At 39.2% G+C, this 10,822-nt stretch overlaps 1 long non-coding RNA gene across 1 annotated transcript; it reads left to right on the top strand.

Moving 5' to 3' along the window:
• The first annotated feature begins 10,217 nt into the window (after nt 1-10,217).
• Nucleotides 10,218-10,474, top strand: LOC111436429. Its single transcript, XR_002709237.1, has 2 exons — nt 10,218-10,292; nt 10,370-10,474. It is a non-coding gene; the product is annotated as an uncharacterized LOC111436429 (long non-coding RNA).
• The last annotated feature ends 348 nt before the right edge of the window (nt 10,475-10,822 follow it).

Raw genomic sequence — 10,822 nt, 5'->3', positions numbered from 1 at the left:
TACTTGAACTTGATCCCCTCTTATGTCTCTACATATAGTTCAAGTAATCATACAGAGTGTTCTTAGTTTATTGGATTTAGATTAATGATCGTAAAGTTCACTTTATTCAATAACAATTTTTATTGAATAAACAACAATAATAACTTTATTGAAAATAGAATATGTTTTTGTTTACAAATTATGAGTTTTTGGACATAAAACCCAACATATATGACATGCAACAAGGTTCACATCATTTAAATAAAATAAGATTAAATGTATACGAAGATGAAAAAGAAAACTACATGGGCAACGTGCACTAAAAGAAAATAAAATTTGTTATCAATCACATGCAAGCATACACTAAATGCAATTGGCCCCCTTATATGTTGAAATTAGTCTTCCTAATCACATCTAAATAAACCTAATTCACATATAAATTTTGGCTACCTTTTCTTAGGGCATGGAGTCGTTCACAGCAAAAAGTAAAAATAAAAACTAAAAAAATAAACTATAATCCTAACAAAAACTAAAATGGTTTCTAGAGAGCTTGTTACCCGATTTTATTTTAGCTCCCCTTTTTTTTTATTTTCTTTCCAGCTTTATAAGCTCAAAGAGGCAATGTCTCCTTTTACTTCTCCACCTAAATAATGGTTGAGTTTTTGTCCATTTACCTCAAAGGATCTCCCATCATCTTCACATTTTAGTGTTATTTCTTCGTAGTGAGTGACTTCTTCAACTATACAAAGACGGGTCATCTTGATTTTAATTTTATAAGGAATAATTTCAGGCTTGAGCTGATTAGCAACACATCTTTTTATAGAACTCCTTGGGCCTTATTTTTTTGTCAAGCCAATTTTTTGTTTTTTCTTTGTACATCTTGGAATTTTCATAGACTAGATGCATAAATTCATTCAATTTATTTAGTTTCATTCGTTTAAGTCTACATCTACAACATAGTCAAAATTTAACTTCTTTAATGCTTAAAATGCTTTATGTTTCCAAATCTCGGGTAGATAGCATGTCTTCCAAAAAAACTAACTTGTAATGGGACATCCCTAGAGTGGTTTTTAAGGTTTTCCTATACACTCATATTACATCATCAAGCTTCACAAACTAGTCTCTTCTGTTGGGTTGTACTACTTTTTCTAAGATATTTTTATTTCTCTATTGGATACCTCTTCTTGTCTATTGATTTGTGGATGATATGATGTTGTCACCCTATATTTTGGGTTGTACCTTTCTAAGAGGCTAGTCGTCAAAATGTTTAGAAAATGTAATTCTTCATTACTTATCAATGCTCTTGACACACTAAATTGAGTGAATATGATCCTTTTTAGAAACTTGAGTACGATCTTTCCATCGTTGGATGGACCAGCTATTGCTTCCATCCACTTGAAAACATAACCTACAACTACTACAATGTACAAATTTCAATGAGATGAAGGAAATGATCCCATAAAGTCAATGCCCCATACATCCAAAAGCTCTACTTCTAAAATGAAATTTAGGTGTAACTCATTTTTCTTACTAATGTTTCCTGTTGTTTGGCATTGATCACAACATTAGCAAAATTCTATAGCATCTCCAAATTTTTTTGGCCATTAGAAACTCGATTGATATACTTTAGCTGCTGTGTTTTGTCCTCCAAAATGGCTTCCATATGGGGATGCATGGTATTGTTCAAGAATTATTGGTATTTCATTATCTTGAATGCATCTTCTCATTATGCCATCTTCATATTGCTTAAAAAGAAGAGAGTCATCTCCCGTGTAACTTTTTGTTTCATGAAAGAACCTCTTTCTTTGCTAATAATTTCTTTTCAGGTACGATGACATAGGCTAGAAAATTCACTATGTTGCATACCATGGACTTGTTTCCTCCCTACTAGTGTTGCTGCTTATTTTGAGGAGTTGCTCGCTCGAGAATGAATCATCAATTTCTTTTCTATTGGCTTTTTCCTCCATGTTCTCCACCTTAGATAGGTGATCTGCTACATAGTTATTAGCTTCCTTAATGTCCAATCTTGAATTCTTGTAACAATAGAATTCATCTAATTAATCTTGGCTTGACATTAAGTTTCATCATTAGCTACTTGATTGATGCATGTTTAGTGTGCACTTTCACCTTTGCTCAAAATAAATAAGCTTGACATTTCTCAACAACAAATACCATAGCAAAACTCTTTTTCAGTTGTTGTACAATTCACTTGAGTCACATTCAACGTTTTTCTTGCATAATAGATAAGATGAAGTACCTTTCTTTTTTTTTTTCGGTCCTAGCATTGCTTCCACGATAAGGTCAATAGCTTCACATATCAATTCAAATAGTGAATTCCAATAAGAATTTGATATTACAAGAGAGGAGCTGTGATCAATGCTTGAAAAATTGTCATGCATTATTTATAATAAAAAAAAAAAACAAAAAACTGTCTATTTGCCTCTCACAAACTGCAATAGGATTTTTCAATTTTTGAGAAGTCCTTAATAAACCTCCTCTAGAACCGTATATGGCCTAAGAAACTTCTTACTCATTTCACAGAGGTAGGTGGATTAAGTTTTTCAATAACTTCAATCTTGGCACCATCACAATCTTGGCACTATCAGTTTCTATTCCTCCTTTTGAAATCTTGTGGCCTCGCACTATCCCTATCATGAAATGATTTTTTTTCCAATTGAATACAAGATTCTTCTCTTCGAACTTTTGCAGAACCTTCTCCAAATTTCACAAACAAGTTTCAAAAGATTCTCCGGAAATCGAGAAGTCATCCATGAATATCTCCATGAATGTTTCTACCATGTTTATAAAGATGGTTATCATACATCATTGAAATTTTGTTGGAGCATTACATAGTCCAAAGTCCAAAGGATTTAAGTCTTTGTTGCTCAATGGATTTAAATTGTCCTCCCTCCAATTGAATCTTGTGCATACATAGCGAAGGAATAATTCCTTTTATATCCATCAATGTCCAACCTATTGTCCCCTTGTGCTTCTTTAACTTTCCGAGGAGTATATCCTCTTGGGTCAAGGATAATGTTGCTGAGATGATGATGGTAGTGTCTCCTTGTCACCTAAATACACATATTTAAGGTTTGGAGGTAGTAATTTCAAATCCAGATGTGGAGGTGTAATGCGGAAATAAAATAATAATAATAAAAATAAAAGGAATTAAATCGGCCCAAGTCCATGGAGGGACAACGGTATCATTTTGCCCCTCCACCTACTATTGGGGTCCAAGTGGAATGGTAGAGGCCACCAAAAAAAAAAAAAGAAACAGAAGACTAGGAGAGGGTTTGGGAGAATCGAGGAGCTGCCGCCGAGACTTTGTCTAGAATCGAGGTGAGTTCTTGAATGTTTTCCAGATTCGAGACTAACCTTTATGAATCGAGACCTAATGTTTGAATACGTTCATCTAGGGAAGATGACTTATTGAAGAAACTTAGCAGAAATCTGAGAATCGTCCGAAACAGTAAGCAAACTTCTGTGGCTCAAATCTCATTCTATGTTGAGGTTAAAATCACGAAAAAAAAATACCAAGACGTAGCCCTCAACACCATCTAAAACTTTGCCGAAGGAACCATATCGATCCGAACTCTAGATCAAAAGATATGAAAATCAGAAAAAGGTGGATTGGAAAATGGCTGCAGATTGCAGGAGAGAGAAAAGAAAAAGAAAAAGAAAAAAGGGTGGAAGGGCAGTGGAGAGCAACTCGGCAGGCAGCAACACGTGTTGAGCATCGACTGGAGCAACGCAACTCCAGCGAAACAATGACGCGTATCACCAATAGAAACTAGGTCGAACAGTAGCGACTCGAACCACTGGTCGTACCGACCCGACTTGCGACTGCATGAAGCAGTCCGCACGTGGCCATCGTGCGTGCAGCCTGCAAATGGCATCCTTTGCTGCGCATGGGTGGCGCTTGGTCGGCACGTGGGAGGCTCGTTTTTTCGTTCGTTTACCTTCTGTTTGTCCCAATTCCTAATTTAATAATATTTTTATGTGAATAGGGACCTAATCAAGGATAATTAATGTTTTTGGACACCTTACGAGCATAGAGACGCTAGCGAAAGAGCACGCGTCAACCAGGTAGGTCACCACACGGAACTTAGGAAGAAATACGTGTAGGAATCGCCTTGGTATGAATGCATGCTAGATTAGTTTCCTCATGTGATTGGACTTTTCTATGTTGTGAGCTTAGGTTGCAAAGTACATGTTGTATGACTAGTTATATATGCTTCCATGATTTATGCATCCTGAAAGGAGGATGGGTAAATTGTGAGCTCTGCGTTCAGGGTGTTGATGAACGTTATCACCCTGTTGAGAATAATTGCCCATCTTTGCATCAACTGTATAATGTATCTGATTCTTGATGTTTGCTGCCTCTTGATAATGTTTACGAAACGTTATAATGTTTAGTACACGTCTTAGGAATGAGCCTAGGGATCCAGGATTAGAGTGACAAGTCACTGAGCCTAAATCAATCCCTCCCCTAGGAGCTTAGTAGATCACCACACTAAACATAGTACCTTAGGGATGTTTTTAAACTGCTAGTAGTTTGAACGGTGTCTATAGTTTCGTGGGACGTGAGATGTTTTTAGACGTTGGATCGAGGTAGGGCGTGATCAAAGAGGCGAATTATCACAGAGGAATGCATGTCCCGGGGGTCAGTCCAGTTGCATTTAGATTTTCACATTTTTTTTTTTGGAACTTTCATTTGTTTGAATCTTTGTATTGAAACTTTCGGTTATAGGAATAAATGATTCTGCCTTTACACATTTTCGACTTTTTCTTTGCATACACATTGTCTTTAGAGTCAGGCTTATAGTAAAATATCGAGTCATGACACATTTGGCATCAGAGCACCAGGTCTTAGGTCCTGTAGACATTTAGGATAGAGAGTTAGTGTCCTCTGTGACTACACCCATCAATCATGCATCGCTCTCGACCAAATGTTCTCACGGGTTTGAAATAAAGAGAAAAAGTTTAGTTAATGTTTGAGGAATGTACCTCGATCCTCGGTTGAGTTATAATTGCGCACTACCTGTAAGGCATGCTAAGAATGAATTATAACCACAATTGTTTTATGTTGTGATAGATAATGGCACGAAAAAGACGTGGATCTTATACTGGGCTCGAACTCAGAAGAGGAAGAAGAAAAGTCGGTTAGGGAGCCCCTGTTCCAACACCTGAAGTGGAACAAACCAAACCTCAAGAAGAGGTTAGAGACACGTCCTGAGTTAGCGAGAGGACTGTACCATGGGCTCCAAGAACCAGAATGAGCTGAGAGGAAACGATGGCCCTAAACTTGTCGGATATAAACCCTATAGCTCAAGATTCATCTAATTCGGATCCTACTGCTGAGGATTTGTCTGACACAGAGCCTACTTCTCAAGTCTTGTTTGATATGAACCCTTCGGATCTTCACACCGAGGAAGATCTGCCTGTGCCTGTCATTAATACAGAAATCACACGAGGCCAGCCGTCATCCAAGCTCACGATGGATATGATACAAACCTTCATGATCATCTCAATGGAGAACCAAAACGTAATGACCCAAAACCAGAATATGATGACTCAAATGATGTAGGCGATAGATGGCTAATCAAACAACAGTGCAAGCACCAAAACACCTAGGGACTATGACTGTGGAGTCCCGTTATCTGAAGGATTTCCAAAGGCACAAACTGCCTAACTTTGACAGGGGCAAGGTCGACCGCAGAGACGTGACTAGAGGCTATTCAAATAGCCTTTTATTTCATAAAGTGTCCATTGGACTACCAAGTCCATTATGGAACGTACATGTTCAAAGGGGAAGCGCACTTCTGGTGGAAATGTGCTAAGAGGATGATTGAACCGAACGATGAGCCAATCACCTGGTGCTGGTTCAAAGAAGCATACATCCGCAAATACTATCCTGTCACTTCCATAATGAAATTGCAGGCAGAGTTCATTGAGCTCAAGCAAGGTGACAAGCCAGTAGAGGAGTATGATCTAGAATTCAACAGGCCGAGCGGTTCATTGCAAGTCTTTGGGAGGACATAAGGGTGTCGGGTTTTATGTCCTAAAACTCATAGTTTGTAAACAAAAATATATTCTATTTTCAATAAAGTTATTATTGATGTTTATTCAGTAACGATTGTTATTGAATAAAGTGAATTTTACAATCATTAATCTAAATCCAATAAACTAAGAACACTCTGGCCATAGTATGATTACTTGAACTATATGTAGAGACATAAGAGTGGATCAAGTTCAAGTATATAGTCAAAATGATCTATAGTACAGGGATAAGGTTGAGTACCTTATCCTGCGGACACTATGGATGCGGCCCACTTTGTATATGATATAAACAATGTGATCACTAAATTGTACATGTTGAGACATGTGAGTGGGGGCGTCTTATGCAATGAGTATTGCATAAGATCGGATCATGAAGAAAACCACTCTCACTTTATAATGTCGTTTACCGTTGAGACTGATTTTTTCATTTGATGACCTAGGTAACTCGATCTTAATCCTGAGCTAACTATGAACTCCTGTTTATTCTGAATTATCCTTAGATTTGCATGGGTGAGAGTGGCTCGAGTTCGCCGACTCAATAGGCCTGTCATTTCAGGGGTAAGACTGGGTGAATAGCTGGGGACATAGAGTGTAAGATGGAATTCACTCTTACCCGCTTTTAGGGATAGTAGAGAGGTTGTTCCCTTAAGTATTGACTCCAAGTCTTGAACAAGGGGCCCCACCCTCTCATTGGCCCGAGAGGGATTAGGAACAAGAAGTAACTTTAGGGGTAACGGTAAATTGACCCAGTTATAGTTACGAACAACCTGTGAATGATCGACTTACTAATCGAATCGTGGTTACATCAAATGGACAGAAATATATCTATAGTGAGGAGAGTGCAACTACTAGGCTATAGTGGAGTGTCCTAGTAGTTAACGAATGTTAGTTAACAAGGTTAATGTGTTTAGCCGGTTAATCTCGCATCGTTGGAGCCCATGATCTATAGGTTCATTAGGTACCCCTGCTAGCTCATATCGGACTAAACCTTAGAACAGTGTGACGAGTGAGTTCGAAGTGTTCTAATTCAAATTAGAGAATATACGCTAAATATATACGATATATTTAACCGCATTTTGTTTTAATTATGAATTAAACAAAAAGAGAGATTTGAGATATTTAAATAAGATTTAAATATTTTAATTATGAAAAGGGATTCATAATCAATTGTGACCATTGGGATTGAAATTTGATTTAATGTTAAATATTAATTAAATTGTTTAATTAATCATTTAATATTATTTTGATTTGAAATTAATTTTTTAAATTAATTGTTGGATTAAAATAAAAAAAAAAAAGTCAAAATGTTAACTTCAATTAATGGAAAAATCCATGTTTGAGTTAGTGTAATATTGAGTGTCAATATATGATTTAACCAAACTTGTGTGTTTACCGCATTATCCACAAATTTGAGTGGAATGTTGAGTGTCAAAATTTGGTTTAACCAAACTTGCATGTTTGCCAAATAAACACCACAAATTTGAGTGGAATTTTGAGTGTAAAAATTTGGTCAACTCAAACTTGCATGCTTGCCACGTAATCCCACAAATTTGAGTGTCAAAATTTGGTAATCTCAAATTGGCATGAACATGCAAGTATGACTCTATCAATAGAGTGATCAAGGTACATATAAATTCTTCTTGCAAAAACTTTGAGAAAATCTCTCAAAACTCTCTCTTTACATATACTAATTCCTATCAAGTTTAATCACTCACTGGATTTCACAATCCCATTCTAAGGCCAGAAATAGTATGGAAGACACTAGTGGTGGTTCGAAACCGATTTGTGAGGAAAAAAGAATTTGAACTACAAAAGGTTAGTGTTCAAACTCATTGAGTTTAATGTTTTTAAACATGCTAGCTAATTTACTATAATTGATGTACTTAGAGTGTCTAAGATCCAAATTGCTTCCGAGTTATAGTAACACCATCAAAGGGGACATGTGGCAGCCCAGGCAGCCTCAGATTATGCAGAAGCCATCGGAGTAGCGACCCTCATCGATGCACCCTGCATCGACAAGTTGCGGGCAGCGTCATCCCAGACACCCCGCACTGCAGTCCAAGGGAAGAAAACAGACCAAAACCACCCCAAGACTTGGTAGAAAGCCCTAAGGTCGTACTGATAGACAAGGGAGAGCCTCGGCACAGAACAGAGCCCTTTGTCCCAATTGTTAGCATCCTCATAGGGGGGAATGCAGAGCCGGTACTGATGCATGTTTCAAGTGTGGCCAAGCAGTCCATTTTGTAGCAGATTGCCCTCAGAGGAAGGATCAGCCCACTAACTGACCTGCAACATAGAACTAGAGACGCCGGGGGTGCCCAACCTCAATAGGGTCGAGCTGTAGCCCATGTAACCATAGTCAAGCGAGCTAACGAGCCTGACGCAGTTGTTATAGGTACGCTACCCGTCTTTAGTCATTTGGCCTCAGTATTATTTGATTTTGGTTCTACCATTCTTTTGTTTCTGAGGAATTCGTAGAGCTAACACACTTAAAAAAGGAACCATTAGATATCACCCTGTCAGTGTCCACTCCTGCTCATGAGCTATTGATGGCTACTCATAGAGTTAAGGGTGGTAGTGTAAGAGTGTCAGGACGTGTCATAGAAGCTGCGCTGATTGTGTTAAGTATGCAAGACTTCGATGTTATCTTGGATATTGATTGGCAATGCGAGAATCGCGCTCCAATAGATTTTGAGACTCGAGTAGTGACCCTTAGACTTTCGTCAGGGGATAACTTTACATACAAGGGAGCCACTTCTAAGAGATCCCCAAATGTCATCACAGCATTGAAGGCTAAAAAGATGGTTCGTAGCGGCGCAAGTGCATTCTTAGCTAGTGTGACCTTAGAAAACAGTAACGAGCGGATATTCTCGTCAGTTCACATCGTTAGAGAATTTGTTGATGTCTTTCTAGAGTATTTGCCAAGTTTTCCCCCTGCTAGGGAAGTAGATTTTGAGATCGATCTAGAATTAGAAACCGCGCCGATCTCCAAGGTACCCTAGAGGATGGCACTTGCAGAACTCAGGGAATTGAAAGAACAACTATAAGAGCTCTTAGACAAAGGATTCACTCGACCCAGCGTATCACCCTGAGGAGTCCCTGTTCTGTTTGTCAAAAAGAAGGACAGATCCATGCATCTGTGTATTGATTACAGAGAGCTGAATAAGGTCACCATAAAGAACAAGTACCCTCCCAAGGATTGACGACCTATTTGATCAACTACAGGGAGCAACGGTCTTCTCTAAGATTGATGTAACGACCCAGATCCACCGCTAGCAGATATTATCCTTTTTGGGCTTTCCCTTTCGGGCTTCCCCTCAAAGCTTTAAAACGCGTCTGCTAGGGGAAGGTTTCCACACCCTTATAAATGGTGATTTGTTCTCCTCCCCAACCAATATGGGACATCACAATCTACCCCCCTTCGGGGCCCAGCGTCCTCGCTCGCACTCTTTCCTTCCTCCAATCGATGTGGGACCACCCCGAAATCCACCCCCCTTTGGGGCCCAGCGTCCTTACTGGCACACCGCCTCATGTCTACCCCCCTTCGGGGAACAGTGAGAAGGCTGACACATCATCCGGTGTCTGGCTCTGATACCATGTGTAACAACCCAAATCCACCACTAGCAGATATTGTCCTCTTTGGGCTTTCCCTTTCGGGCTTCCCCTCAAGGCTTCAAAACGCGTCTGCTAGGGGAAGGTTTCCACACCCTTATAAATGGTGATTTGTTCTCCTCCCCAACCAATGTGGGACATCACAATTGATATGAGGTCAGAATATCATCAGTTGAGGATCAGAGATGAGGATGATGGTGTTACTATAACACGTGCGGAAGCAATTTGAATCTTAGACACTTTAAGTACATTAATTATAGTAAATTAGCTAGCATGTTCAAAAGCATTAAAACTCAATGAGTTTGAATACTAACCTTTTGTAGTTCAAATTCCTTTTTCCTCACGAAGAATAGGTGAAGAAAGCCCATCTCGAACTCTTTCAAGAGATTCCAACATTCGGGAACGAAAGTCCCTAAAGTGAGGAGAGTTTGTAATGCCGAAATAAAAAAATTAATAATAAAAAAAGAAATAAATCGGCCCAAGCCCATGGACGGGCAAATGTGTCATTTTGCCCCTCCACCTATTAAAGGGTCCAAGTGGAACCTTAATAGAGGCCACAAAAAAAAGAAAAAAAAAGGGAAGACTAGGAGTGGGTTTGAGAGAATCGAGGAGCCGCTGCTGAGACTTCGTCGAGAATTGAGGTGAGTTCTTGAATGTTTTCCAGATCCGAGACTAACCTTTATGAATCGGGACCTAATGTTTGAATACGTTCATCTAGGAAAGCTGACTTCGTGAAGAAACTTGGCAGAAATTCAGAAATCGTCCGAGATGGTAAGCGAATTTCTATGGATCAAATCTTATTCTATGTTAAGGCTAAAATCACCAAAAAAAATACCAAGACATAGCCCTTAACACGATCTAGAACTTTGCCGATGATTCGAGCTTCGGATCAAAAGATATGAAAATTTGAAAACGGTGGATCGAAAAAGGGCTGCGGATTGCAAGAGAGTGAGAAAAGAAAAAGAAAACGAAAAAAAGGGCGGTGGGCGGTGGAGCGTGGCTTGGCAGGCGGCGACATGTGTCGAGCGTCGGCTGGAGCGAGGCAACTCCAGCGAAATAATGACACTTGTTACCAACAGAAACCAGGCCGAACCGCAGCATGGACGTCGCGCGTGAATCTGCAAATGGTGTCCTTTCCCTCGCGTGGCTGGCGCTTGGTCGGCACGGGAGG

This window comes from Cucurbita moschata, unplaced genomic scaffold (assembly GCF_002738365.1).
Source record: "Cucurbita moschata cultivar Rifu unplaced genomic scaffold, Cmos_1.0 Cmo_Scf00054, whole genome shotgun sequence".
NCBI lineage: Eukaryota > Viridiplantae > Streptophyta > Magnoliopsida > Cucurbitales > Cucurbitaceae > Cucurbita > Cucurbita moschata.
Note: the sequence above shows the minus strand (reverse complement) of the source record. Positions and strands in the feature narration are given on the sequence as shown.